Source organism: Alligator mississippiensis, chromosome 6, assembly GCF_030867095.1.
Source record: "Alligator mississippiensis isolate rAllMis1 chromosome 6, rAllMis1, whole genome shotgun sequence".
Classification (NCBI taxonomy): Eukaryota; Metazoa; Chordata; order Crocodylia; family Alligatoridae; genus Alligator; species Alligator mississippiensis.
The window spans coordinates 33063370-33078099 of NC_081829.1; the positions used below are offsets into that span (position 1 = coordinate 33063370).

At 44.7% G+C, this 14730-nt stretch overlaps 1 protein-coding gene across 10 annotated transcripts in view; it reads left to right on the forward strand.

The window, feature by feature from the left end:
• ZMIZ1 (zinc finger MIZ-type containing 1) overlaps positions 1-14730 on the forward strand; it is a 518414-nt gene that overhangs the window by 74427 nt on the left and 429257 nt on the right. The window contains exon 3 of one of the 10 annotated variants that reach the window (XM_019497112.2): positions 706-763. The exons of the other annotated variants lie outside the window; for them this stretch is intronic. The gene's annotated coding sequence lies outside the window, so the exon portion shown is untranslated. The remainder of the gene's footprint in view (positions 1-705; positions 764-14730) is intronic. 10 annotated transcript variants of the gene reach the window in all.

Here is a 14730-nt window from a genome sequence, read left to right on the forward strand (position 1 = left end):
GAGAAACTTGAGAGAGTTCAGAGGAGAGCCACGTGCATGATTAGAAGTCAAGAGAAACCGGCCTTATGAGGAGAGGCTGAGAGGCATAGGATTCTTCAGCCTGGAGGAGCAAAGGCCTGGGGGTGACTTGGTGGCAGCCTATAAGTATGTAAGGGGTATGCATCAGGAACTGGGAGAACGTCTGTTCATCAGGGCACCCCAACAGAAGACAAGGTCTAACGGTCACAAACTGCTGGAAGACCATTTTGAACTGGGCACAAGGAAAAACGTCTTTACCTTCCGAGTCTCCAGAGTCTGTAATAGACTCCCCCCAGAAGTGGTGCAAGCACCTACTTTGGATACCTTTAAGAAATGCCTAGGTGCTTATCTTGCTGGGGTGATCTGAACTCTGCTAACTTCCTCCCCTTGGGCAGGGGGCTGGACCCAATGATCTTGCAAGGTCCCTTCCAGCCATAATGTCTATGAAATATATACAGTCCAGTCACTATCTTCAGTAATTATATTTCTTTAAAAATAAATGGTGATCATGTCATGATGTACAAAAATTTCACATTTTTTACTTGTTTGATAATTTAAAGGGAGGAATTAAGACCTGAAGTTTACCTTGGTCTTAATGAAACTTCTTTGCTGATGTTACTGTAGCTTCACAAGTACTAATCCTTTTTTTTTTTTTTTTTTTTTTTTTTAATTCCTGAAATATCCAAGCTTGAGAAGATGAGTTGGAGGCGCAGTAAGAGGCATGGCTATGAACTTCCTTGTTACTGTGAGTTCTTAAGGTCAACCTTCCCCTGACCGCAGTGTTAGATCTCATAAAGTGAATGGAGGCAGGCCTAGCCAGTACTTGAAGGGAAGTAGTGAAAAGACAGTAGACGGCTGGATCAGTGCCTCTGCATGGGGCTTTTGAATGTGTCTCCTTTCAGATGAAACGCACAGCAGAGTTTCTGACTACTTGTGGTCAGTGGTTATAGACTCTTCACATTCTTGTAAAGGTGGCAGTGTTTGTCTTTGACAGATTGGCCATCTGCCAACTTCAGTAGTTAGATTCCACTTATCTCAATTATCCCTGCAACTTAATTTTTACTGTTCATAGCTTTTGTGCAATTCTGGGCGTTGTCTATGTGATTCCTGTATATATAAATTTTGTAACAATTTAGATCAATGTTTCTCAAGATAGAGCAGCAGCACACTTTTAGGGAGTATGAAAGAAAGAAGAAAAATGTTAAAAGGAGGCAAAGGACAAAAAAGTAAAGAATCACTTAGCAGAGGTATAACAGGAAGGTACTGTGCTCTGAGAGTCAGGGCTGGCAGCCCTGGCAACTGCAGTGTGCCCCCATCTAACAGTGTGCTCAAGGCTGATACCCCAGTAGCCTACTGCTCATTAAGTTACTGCCACTCAAATGGTTGCTGGAGAGGTGGTGACATAGCGTTACTTTTTTATTAACCATAGCATGCAATCATAGCGGGTATGTTGTAGCATAACAAAAAGATATGTGCCCCCCAAAAGTTGCAAACCAGTGATTATAGGTGGTAGATGCTATTAAATATAAACAATAAATTATTTCTCAGAAACTATATTTACAAAATTGACTTACTGATAGGCTGTGATCTTCCCCTCCCATATAATCAGGTGTTTGCTCATTTCCCTTTTGGGCTAGTGCCATGGGTTTTCAAGAATTCTTCCAGTTAGGACCAGATGTCTTCTGAGCCTGTACCCATCTAAACTCTCTGCATGTCATTGATTGTCCAAAACATTGAGATGACTCCTGGTGTTGTTTGAAAGAACTGTAGGCCTACTAGGAAGCAGGGTGACCACTGATTCATCCCCGGAATACAGCACATCCCCTTGTGTGGGGGGAGGAACCACCGGCCAATCGGTGATAATGGGCAAGGCCACCACCTCCTTGGCCAATCAGCAGCAAGGGGCAGGGCCACCACAAAAAGGCCACCTCCTTCCCTTCCTGCATGGGCAACTGGTGCCTCCTGAATCTGGGGAGGCACCAGATTGCCGATGGGAAGGGGAAGGGGGGGTCCTCCACAGGCTGATTGCCGAACCTGGAACCACCAGTAGCGAAACTGAAAATGTACTTCCACTGGCACTTCCAGGGGGTGCACAGCTAATCTCAGGGGGTGCACATGCACCTGCATACACCCGCTTTGTGTCATCCATGCTTTCCTCCCTGGCTGGCTTGGAACCCTGCTTCTCCTGGTTGTGTACTGCCCTACCTCTAGGTACAGTCAATAGATTCACCAGGGCAAATAACTGACATGTATTTCCATCAGTGAACTGAAAAACAGGACTTTTTGCAGCCTGTTCCTCATTTAGAAATGGATGAGAGACAAAGGGTCTAAAAGCGGGATGGTCCGCTATGAAACAGGACCAATGGCCACCCTGCTAGGAAGAGCTGACTTGAATGACGTATAGTGACTGCCATTGGCGATGCATGGGGGTAGATGCGGGTGCACGTGCACCCCCTGAGATTGGCCGTCGCTGCCAGCAGCATCTGTGGGTGGTCGCTCCTCACCACTCGCCCTTGCCCCTGACACCGCTGGCTGAATCTGTGGGTGATTGCCGATTGCTGGTCAGCACTCGCCACCCCCCTCCCCCAAACACTGACACCACTGTGGCCGCCTGTGGGAACTCACCTCTGCTGCTGCCTGCGGGCAGTTACCATGCCCCCCCAGCCTCAGGAGGCACGCTATGTTCATGGTGGCTACAGCACAGCAGTGGAAACATAAATAGCCTGACAGTATGCAGAAGGAAGCATTTCGAATAGCACCTTGAAGTTGATCCGTAATTGGTAACACAAAGTGTGAGCACGTGTCTTATGTGTCTAAGAGGGAAACTTATGCTTATGCTACGTGTTAGTTCTCAAAGGAAATGATAGAGGTCCATATTGGATTCATTTGCCTTTATTTGAGTTAGCAATGGAAAACATCTTTTGGGTCACTGTCTTATTTCTTTACAAGTACTATTTAGTTTTAATTGTCAAAAAACCTTGGTGTTGGACATACATGTGTGTGCATTACTGACTCCTTTAAATACTGTGAGTTTCTTTTCAGTAACTTGTCTATTAAAAAAAAGAGGGGGAGAGTATGTTTTAATATTAGATTCCAAAATCAGAGGTGTTTCTTAAGTGTCTGTGGTACTGTGGGTGGCCACCAGGGCAGATATAAGGAGGATATTAGGGCTGTGCGAAATCTCACCAAGTGTTTTGTTTCGAAGCTGTTTCAACACGTTTCAGCTCAAAACAGTGAAATTGAAACGAACCAAAAAGCATTGAAACAGCTTCGAAACAAAATGAGGGCACTCAAATTAGCCTGGTGGTGGGAGGCAGGGAAGAGCCAGGGCTGCGTTCTGAGCAGCTCTTCAGCCCCATGTGGCTCATCCTGGTGGGGAGCACAGCTCTCTGCCTCCCCCTGCTGGGCTGCCCTCCGTGGGGCTGGTGGAGTTTATCGGAGAGCAGCACTGGCTCTGCCTGCTTTCTGCCACTGGGCTGGGCTGCGCTCCGATCAGCTCCACCAGCCCAATGGAGCTCAGTCTGATGTGCTCAGCCTGATGGCAGGAGGCAAGCAGAGCCGGCTGGGAGCTGAGCCTGGTGGCAGGACGCAGAGCTCCGTGGAGCGCAGCCCCAGCGCTGCACTTTACCTCCCGCCACTGGGCTCAGCTCCGCGGGGCCATGCTGGGTGCGGGCTGAACCCAGCACTGGTCCCAGGCAGCAGCCTCCTGTCATCTGGCAGGCAGATTGGGACCCTACCCACACCCCCAGAAGGGCTGGGGGGGGCTCTGCTGAACTACTCCCGGGTGTGCAGACCCCTAATCTGACTGCTGGATTACAGGAGGCTGCTCATGCAGCTCGTGGCCAGCAGTAGCACCTATCTTCCCAGCACGGGGTGCAGGCTGTGCCCAGCATGGGTCCCAGGTGGCAAGAGCAGCCTCCTGTGATCCGGCATGTAGATCGGGGGCCCGCACCCCTGGGAGGAGTCCAGCAGAGCCCCGCAGCCCTCCCGGAGGTGCTGGCGGGCCCTTGATCTGCCTACCAGATGACAGGAGGCAGCTGCTGCCAGCTAGGACTGGTGCTGGGTGTAGCCTTCACCTAGCACTGGGAAGATTGGAGCTGCTGCTGGCCCCAGGTGGCAGGAGCAGCCTCCTGTGATCCAGCAGGCAGAATGGGGGTCTGCCCGCACCCCCGGGAGGGCTGTGGGGCTCTGCTGGACTCCTGCCAGGGGTAAAGGCCCCCAATCTGCCTGGCACATCACAGGAGCCTGTTCCTGCTCCCTGGCTCCTGCTTGTCAACAACTTGAGGTGTAGTTTCCCGGAAACCCCTGTGCCTATCTCCTTGAAACTTGGAAGGCTTCATGGCCTCAGAGGGGGATAGCATGCCTGCAAGTTTAATCCAAATTAGGGTAGAAATGACAAAGTTATAGGCAACTTCGTGCTTCCCCATTGTAGCCTATGGGCGAAACGTCCAAACAGTGTCGAAACAGCGAAACAGTTTTGACAAAACAAACCGGAGTGGTGCTTTTGAAACAAAACAAAACTTAAAACAAAATGTTGTTCCATAATAAATATGGGAGTGGGTTAGCCATCTCAAGTGTTGTGCTGAGGTGCTGCACCACTGCACTTGTGTCACTTATCCAACAGAAAGCAGTATTGCCTACATTAGTAATGCATCACTGTGCCCATCCTAATTAGCTCTTACGTGGCTTTACTGCTACTGGTTTGGAGGTAGCCAATGCACAGCTGCTTGGGATAACTGCCTGGCACTGGCACAGTACTTCAGAAAGCAGCCTAGTACAGCTGCCTCACTGTTCTGGAGGTTGTAAAGATCATTATGCAGTTATAAAGCTTGCCACAGGATCCAGAATTTCGAGAACTCGTGGTCTGGAAAACAAGGTGCTGGACTGGGTGTTGAGAAGTTGAGGGGGCCAAAAGACTTCATGTTCTTTTAAATTACAAAACCATGACTTTAGAAGAGGGCTGGTTTCCTTCCCTCGTCTCTCTAACTGCACTTATTTGTGAGGAAGGGATGCTCTTCACAAATGAAGAGAAAAGGAGCTTCTCTCCCTCCTGTCTTTCAACATTTGTAGCATTTATATAATCAACTGAGAAGGGAAGAAATTTAGGCCTAATTTGTTAGTAACAGTACAGTGGTATCTGGGCCTGTGAAGGGAAACTTTATTTACCAGTGCAATGCTTGGATGGAATCACTACAGTCCGCAAATGCCTGGCTTGCACAAAGTGGTATAACTTTATATTTTTCTGTTAGAAATCCAGATCCTGGGATCATATGCCACTTCAAACTCTGTAGGCATATGCAGTAGCAGAAGCTGCTGCAGCTCATATACAGCAGATGGAATTTGGCTCAGGAAGGGAATTTTTCCTTCTGTAGGAATGTACATTTTCTTAATGAAACTGCTGTTTGTGCTCTGTATATAAAACTGTCCTACTCTTGATAGCCAAATGATTTGCATGTGTTAATGGTCTCTATTGCTCTATCAACCCTATACCTGCCTCTGTGCATCTCTCCATCCATCTTGCACCATGGATCTGCTATCCTTATTTCTGTGCTTATGAAAATTATATTAAATTGCAAGTAAATTATAAGTCTGAGTGTAGGTTTGAGTTACTGCTTCCTTCTGCCCAAGAGGGATTTTTGGGAGGCCAGCTCAAAGCAGAGAGATCTGGAAAACAATCTGTGGCTAGAAAAACATAGCCCGTTGTCCTGCCCATTGATCTTGTGGAACAACAGGCAACATATTCCCCACTTCCAGAGATGCAGCCCCCCAGCAATCTCCAGGGCTAGCCTCTAAGAGTGGAGAAAAGCTTTTCCCATGTCCAGACAAGTGCCACCAGCTATCTTCCTGCTTTTCCCCACTTCAAGAGACATGCTCTGGAAATTGGTGGGGGTGCATCTCTGGAAGCAGAGGGAGCTGTACAAGTGCTTCTGAGGCTTGAGGGGCCTGATCTGGTGTGGAAATTCCCAGACCATGCAGAACAGAGACCCTCAGGCCTGAAGAGCACCCACCCAGGGCAGTTGGAGAGTACAGGCTGCTCCAGGCTGCAGTGAAGCAGCACTTTTTGTCACGACCATATTGTGGCACAACAAAGGACTGGATGTCTATTTGCTTTCACTTTGTGCCTCCATGAAAAAGTTTACAGCGGCACAAGGTTCATAGATTCATAGATGCTAGGGTCAGAAGGGACCTCAAAGGACCATCGAGTCTGACCCCCTACCAGTGGTAGGAAAAAGTGCTGGGGTCATGTGACCCCAGCCTGGTGCTTGTCCAGTCTCCTTTTGAAGACCCCCAGGGTATGGGAGAGCACCACCTCCCTTGGAAGCCTGTTCCAGATTCTGGCAATCCTAACCGTGAAGTTCTTTCTGATGTCCAACCTAAATCTACTCTATCAGCTTGTGGCCGTTGTTTCTGGTTATTCCAAGGGGTGCTCTGGTAAACAGAGCATCTCCTATTCCCTGCTGCCCCCCCCCGGTGAATTTGTATACTGTCACAAAATTCCCCCTCAGCCTTCTCTTGCGGAGGCTGAAAAGGTCCAGGTCCCTCAGCCTTTCCTCATAAGGCCTTCTCTGCAGGCCTCTAACCATATGAGTGGCCCTCCTCTGGACTCTCAAGGTTGTCCACGTCCTTCTTGAATTGCGGTGCCCATAACTGAGTGCAGTACCCTAGCTGCAGGCTGACCAGTGCCGCATAGAAGGGGAGCATCGCCTCCCTGGACATGTTTGTAATGCACCTACTAATGCATGACAAAGTGAGGTTAGCTCTGCTAATTACTTCATCACATCGACTACTTATATTCATCTTGGAGTTGACAACGACTCTGAGATCTCTTTCTGTGACTGCTGTTGAGAAGGTCATCCCCCAGCCTATAGGTGTGCTGATGATTCCCTCTCCCTAGGTGCAGCACCATGCACGTTTCCTTGTTGAACTGCATCCTATTGTTCTCTGCCCACTTCTCTAACCTGTCCAGGTCCACCTGGATTCAGTTTCTTCCCATCAGTGTGTTTGCTTCACCCCCATAGTTTGGTGTCATCTGCAAATTTGGATAGCGTGCTTTCTATGTTCTCATCCAGGTCGCTGATGAAGATATTGAACAGCACCGGCCCAAGGACTGAGCCTTGGGGGACCCCACTGCCCACATCTTTTGAGGTTAATACTGACCCATCCACCACCACTCTGATAATGACCCTTAAGCCAATTTGCCACCCACATGACTGTGTAATTGTCTATGGCACAGTCATTCAATTTGTTTATAAGAATAGGATGGGATATCGTGTCGAAGGCCTTCTTAAAGTCCAAGTAGATGACATCTACCTTGACTCCTACATCTAAGCATTTAGTGACCTGGTCACAGAAAGAAACAAGGTTAGTCAGGCAGGATCTACTTGCTATGAACCCATGCTGGTTGCCCTTCAGCATTATATTACCTGCTGAACTCCTACAAATGTGATCCTTGATAATTTTTTCAAGGGTTTTCCCAAGGATGGAGGTGAGACTAACAGGTCTGTAGTTACCCGGATCCTCCTTCCTCCCTTTCTTGAAAATAGGAACCACCTTGGCCCTTTTCCAGTCCTCTGGGACCTCACCTGAGCACCATGAGCGCTCAAATAGTTGTGCCAGTGGCTCTGCTTTGACACTGGTTAATTCTTTCAGCACCCTTGGATGGAGTTCATCCAGTCCTGCTGAATGACAAAAAGTGACATCTGTTTCCACCCTCAGTAAAGCATGAATGGGAAGTAAAAGGGAAAGAATGGAAATATGCAAGCAGTGGTTCACCAGTGTCACATTAATAGCATCCTGAAATCAAGTGCTCATTCATTTTAACCAGAGGTTAATTAATCAGAGAGAGGAGATAAAATGATAAGCTGCTTTTAATGAAGTGAAACAGCTTTATTAGCGGTAGGCAAAATGCAAAATATTTGGTCTTCTGCACATGTGGTTTTGATTGGACCTGTAGATTGCCACTGGCTTTGGAGAGCACTAGCCTGTTTTTGTTGCCGTCTGAGGGTTCTGTTCTATGAGTGCATTTTAGACTGTGTGGCCATGTGCAGTGGCTGGAAGATTGGGGATTGGAATCGAATTAGAAGCAGATACAACAATTTAAAATAGGGGGGGGAAATGTTCCTTGCAGATTCTTCCAGTACACCAGAGACCAGTAATTACCGGCTCTGATATTTCAGATCCTTATTTTGCCTTTGGAGATACTTGGCTTATGCATGATCACTGTACTGCTTTGTAATGGAGCACAAATATATGAAAACAAGCGATTGGGTACTGCTTGTTTAGTGTTAATGCACCCCAAACTGGTGCAGTAGATTACTGCAATTTGAATAATAATACACAAGGGAGTTACCCGCTGTTTACCAAGAGGTTCCTCAGCTTGGGTCTGGCTGTTAAACTGAAGCAGATTTGCTCAGTCGCTTTCAAATGAACTTCTTTCTATTCGGAAGTGGAGGAGACGCTCTTCCATGCCTTCCTGGGCTGCACCCAGCTGTGGCTGCTCTTTGTACTTCATAAACACTGGCAGTCGTGGTTATATTAGCACTACTGTTATTGGAGCTGCAACAGGGAAAAATATAGAGGAAAATTCTGGTGTTTCATAGAAAGAAGGAATAAAACATCCCAAAAACCACTAACACAAAACCAGCAAATAATTAGTATATCAAAGTGACTTTTTGTAGGAGTGCTATCTATGGCAGTTGACGTCTTTGTCAGTTTCTTAAGGTGGTTGCTGGAACTTCTGCTTTGTTGCTGAACTTTGAATGAGATCCTGCAACAGTCTCAAACTAAACAGAGCATATAAACCTGCCTTGTGGTTTGAAGGATAAGGAACTAAGTCATTTAGTGTTGGCACAATTTTTTATTTTTTTAGGAACCTATAATAATTACAGTTTTAATGTTAGGAACATTTTATTCTTTTTAATATAAAAGTCGTGAAACAGGATACCCTACATCTGAGTTATTTATGTGACAATGTATTTTCAATCTTGCTTAGGTTAAGACAATACTGTATGCTGGTAATTTGTTAACCAGCATCCAGTTTTTCCATTAATTTTTAAAATACTTTAATCTGAAGCTTTCATAACTTGACCCTGCTTGATTATAAATCAAAATTTTTAAAAGTGTAATAATTTCCATATAGATAGTTCAGAAGATTTATGTATGTAGCCTAGTATAGATGAAGAATACTATGAAGAAGTACTATTTTGTAGGGCATGTAGGTACAAGAATAGATAAAGCAGGGCTGAAGTTAGTCATTTACATTTAGCTTAGAAACAGCTAAGTATTAATAATTTAATTTTGTGCTTGTTGTCACTTCTGTCCCTACCTGTTGCTTCACCCATGGAGAGGGTAGGGGGCAAAAAAATCCTAGTAGAACCTAGGAAATTCAGGCAGAGCAGTACAGGATAGTACCCCTCTACTTCTACCCCAGTAAGGCCTCAGCCAGGATTCGACTGAACTGGCCATTAACTTTGTTGGAAAGTCTGGGGGTTGCTCTCCACAGCCTTTTTGAGGTCATTCTGAGATCGCAGAAATTTTTGAGGCCCCATGAAAGTTATCCCTGGCTTTCCAGGTGGAGAAACTGAGGCACAGAATGATTAAATGACTTGACCAATGTTACATGACAAATAAGTGGCATAACAGAAAGCAGAATTCAGATTTCTGGATGTCTGGCTCCCCACTGTAATTGCTAGACAATATTTTCTTATCCATTATAAACGTGAATTAAGCAGAACTGGCTTGCACAATTAACTTTTTTATAACCATGCCATGGAGGGGAGGAGAATATGGCAATGAAAGGGGAATGGGAAGGTATTCAGGGACAACCATACCTGCTGGGGCACAATTTAATAAACAGCAATGAGTTGAAGAATCAGTCTGTGTTCCAGAGTCATTGTTATCTGTGAAGTCCCCTATCTAGCAGAGGACTAAAAAAGGTTTAATGCAAATCCAAGACCTCTGCCATTGTGAAAGACAGATTAAGGCTCATTTGCATTCTTTCTCATATAATAATTACCTAGCAAGGAGTGCCTAGTACCATTAGCTTCATTCTGGTTGCCTGTGATAACACCATAAGCAGTCTTTTCTCCATGGGTTATGGGTGCTGTGTGGAGGGGCGACAGGCCAAAAAAAATCTGTCAGAGATAGTAGTAGAAAATTTAGAAGTTGATAAATTGAAATTCAGGTGTGTGTGGTAATAGCCATTAAGTACATCTGGAGAAATACTGCGAATTGAAGAGCAAAAGCCAATATTAATCTATAGTATTGATGAGGTGAGTGATTTCAGTATTGGTTTAGGAAAGCCAACACATCATTTTTACTTAGCTTTGAAAATAGTCTCAGTGGTTTTGTTCTGTTTTTAGGAATTGGCTCTGAAATAATTCTCAAATTAGTACAATACAGGGATCAACGTTAACAAATGGTGTAAATTTTAGCTGCCAATGACTGATTGCTATAGCAAACCAAAAAATAAAGTAAAACTCAACAATTGCTTTGATCAGCAAATCTGATATAGAGGGTTTAATGACAGTTCTCAGCCGGGACTTAAAAATAGATGTTTTAAATCATTTAAGTGAAATATAACATTCAGAGATATTTGGAAGAATGTTGCAGCCAGGAAAACCATCCCACCCCTTACTAATTTTATGTAGACATACTGTAACATAACACGATTCACAATTTCTGTTTTGGCAATTCACTTTCTCTCTATCATTCCTAATAAGCCAGTGGGGGGGTCACTGTGAGAGAAGCAGAGGGCCTATAAATCTTCTGCACTCTCTCACCAGGCTCAATCTGTTTGTTCCTGTGAGTGGGAGCAAGGTTCATAATCTGAAAATCAAGCCCTGAACCCTTGCCACTGTAGTATCAAATTACTACCATTAGATCTAGAGCTGATGGCCCATTTCAGAGCCTTTTATTGCACATTGCTTGTGACTCCAAAAAAAGGACTCCTTCTTGCAAGGGGGATTGAGAGGAGTAAGAACAATTTTGAGGAAAGAAAGTTTTAATATCTTATCATTTAGAGAAGGAGTAATGTATGTTTGTGCCAATATCCAGTTTTGCATTTAAGATTTTATATTTTGTAGTTGATATCATTTTGTATGTTTCAATATTAGTGAAACCATCTTGCTGGAAAAAAACAAGCTAGGTAGGATTTTTTTTTTTAATTCAGGAACAGCGATGTAAACATATAGATAAGTCTCTTTCTAATCTAGAATGAGGCTTTAAAGTAGTAAATTGCATTTAAAATTAATTTCCCTGTGGCAGTTGTGGTGTGTGGGTGACATGCTGTCATGTTCATCTTGCATCTCCAGTGGAAATAGCAGTGTAAGATTGACCTGAAGAGTCTGTTACGTTACAATGCTTTCTCTTCCACAGAGGCTGTTGTTGTGTCCAGGCACCAAGTAGATTGTTGTGGTAATCTGCTGGTCAGCCACATAACTCATCTAATGAATGACTAGAAAATAATCTTTGTTTATTGGCTGTCACTGTTCCTGCCTGTGCTAAGATTTTGCTAGACTTAACACAGGGCTTGTGAAACATGACACAGCCCTTAAGAATTTAAAGATCTCTCTTTGTATGAGAACTTGCTTATGTACAGGACTGGATTTTTCTCCTTCTTCAGTTTGATACTGGGTTTACAATTGCAAACACGGACAAAGAGCGGAATATATTTTTAACCATGAATGGGATGGCTGCAGCCCTTTACTAAGCAAATTAGGGCATGAAAGAGCTGTATTCACCGTAAAATATTGTGCAGTTGAAATACTTTTAAAGCAAGGTTCACTATTCCTAGAATCGGTCATTATACAATTTTTTTTCCAGTAATGGCCTTTGTAGTGCTATAATTTTTAATAAAGATACATGTTCTAAAATGCATTGGCATGGCATCCTCTGTGTTTGAGGAGCCTGTTTCTGAGTAGCTGGAAATTATAGCTAAAGTTGCGTAGCTGTTTGACTTATATTGAAAGCTTGCACATTTTATGGTGATGAAGCAAATGTCAAGGTACATGAATGAGAAGGATGACTTTAGCCAAGTCCTACATCTGACAACGTCACTAGAAATCCCACACTGCTGAAAGGTGACATCACCAGCCCTGATCATATAATTAATAATAACATTTCTACCATATTGTTCCAGTGTCTGCCATAATTTATTTTTCTCACTTGCCCACAAAGGTGGTCTTTTTTACTTAAGGAAGGATTTGGTGACTGCCAGAATCCTGTAACAGTCTGCTGAGTAGGGAAGGCTACAGATAAAAGAAATAGAGCTTTAAGCATGAAAAAAGCTAAAATTCGAAAACAGGTATGTCTTATATAAATAAAAATATGAGCCTTGTTGAAGGAAAATATTTATTTGTAAATCTAAATGCTAACAGAAGCACCTCAATATGTTTTAATTAAAAGGAAGCTTAACCAAATCAAATCCCCTTTTTACCTCTGCAAGATGCACTTTTCCTTGTGTAGGAAACTAACAGGAATTTGTTTATGACATGACTTACTAGTTTAACATTTCCAAGTAGTACCATCACTGGAGATGGGGTGGGAGGGGAAGCAATGCAACCAAACCAATGAAAAAAGTTAAAATGTAGAGGGGGGGAGGTGCTTTTTATAAAATGTTCCTAAACTGCTTTACTGTCTGGTTAATAATGAATAATTAAGTCACCATATATTTTAATTTCTATATTATGACTCTGTAGACTCTAATTTTTTTTGCATCCACAGTGATTTAACACCCCCAAGCCCCCATGGAGTTAAATCAACTACCATCCTACAACTCTAGATGCATCATATTCCTACCATTGAAACGAGCAGAATTTGGAGGATGTGATCCCTCTGCAATTGTTCGAATCATATTTTTTAGGCTTGGTTTGGTAGATTGAAAAAAAATAAAAATTGTTAAAGAGTGCTGAAGGAATTGGCAGAGGTCATTGCAGGACTCCTGGCACAGCTTTACGAGCACTCGTGGTGCTCTGGCGAGGTGCCAGAGGACTGGAAAAGGGCCAATGTGGTCCCCATTTTCAAAAAAGGGAAGAAAGAGGACCCAGGAAACTATAGGCCCATTAGTCTCACCTTGGTCCTGGGAAAGCTCTTTAAAAAATTATCCAGGAGGACATCTGCAAGGGACCAGCAGGGGAGATTATGCTTACGGGCAATCAACATGGGTTCATTAGAGGCAGGTCCTGTCAGACCAATCTGGTTGCCTTCTATGACCAGGTCACACAATCCTTGGACGCAGGTGTCGCGGTGGACATAGTCTTTCTGGACTTTAGGAAGGCCTTCGACACTGTTTCTCACCCCATCCTCATTAAAAAAATTAGGCGACTATGGTGTCAACGGCTACACAGTCAGATGGGTCGCTAACTGGCTGGAGGGCCACACCCGGAGAGTGGTGGTGGACGGGTCATTTTCGACCTGGAGGGATGTGGCAGTGGGGTCCCCCAGGACTCGGTCCTCAGGCCCACGCTGTGTAACACCTTCATCAGCGACTTGGACGAGGGGGTGAAAAGCACCTTGTTCAAATTCATGGATGACACTAAGATGTGGGGAGAAGTGAGCATGCTAGAAGAGAGGGACAGGGTACAACTAGATCTGGACAGGTTACAGAGGTGGGTGGATAAGAACAGGATGGGTTTCCACACTGACAAGTGCAAGGTACTGCACCCGGGGAGGAAGAACCAGCAGCATACCTACAGGCTGGGGAACTCCCTTCTAGTCAGCACAGAGGCAGAAAAGGATCTCAGAGTCACTACTGATTCCAAGATGATCATGGGCCGCCAATGTGGGGAACTGGTCAGAAAGGCTAACCACACCTTGTTATGCATCCACAGATGCATCACAAGCAGGTCCAAGGAAGTGATCCTCCCCATCTATGCAACACTGGTCAGGTCGCAGTTGGAGTACTGTGTCCAATTTTGGGCACTTCAGGAGGGATATGGACAGCATCAAGAGGGTCCAGAGGAGGGCCACTCGCATGATCAGGGGGCAGCAGGGCAGGCCCTACAAGGAGTGGCTACGGGACCTGAACATGTTCAGCCTCCACAAGAGAAGGCTGAGAGGGGATCTGGTGGCCATCTACAAACTGGCCAAGGGGGACCAGCAGGCAATGGGAGAGTCCCTGTTCCCCCGAGCACTACCAGGAGTAACAAGGAATAATGGCCATAAGTTGACTGAGAGTAGATTCAAGCTAGACATCAGGAGATGCTACTTTACAGTCAGGGTGGCCAGGAGCTGGAACCAAATTCCAAGGGAAGTGGTGTATGCCCCTACCCTGGGGGTTTTTAAAAGGAGGCTAGACATTCACCTAGCCGGGGTCGTTTGACCTCCACATTCTTTTCTGCCCATGGGAGGGGGTCAGACGTGATAATTTGATTAGGTCCCTTCTGACTCTACCTACCAACTATCTCTCCAGAACTCATGCCAGTACAGAAACTGTTTAAAATGAATACAGAGAAAATATCATGGAGTCTGCTAATCTTTGAGCCTTGACACAGTTGTCACAAAGTGCTGTCCAGTTAACTTTCATATGCCTATATTTGTCTTTAAATTCTTTAAACTCCTCCCCCCATGTTTATGTTACACCGTCCCAAAATGTTCAAATATACTATTTCAACCAATTTGCACACTGTTGTATAGATAAGCTTCTTTAAGCATGCATATGTCTTGACTGTTTGTATTATTTGCTAGATAAGCTACTTGAACAAATAGATACTG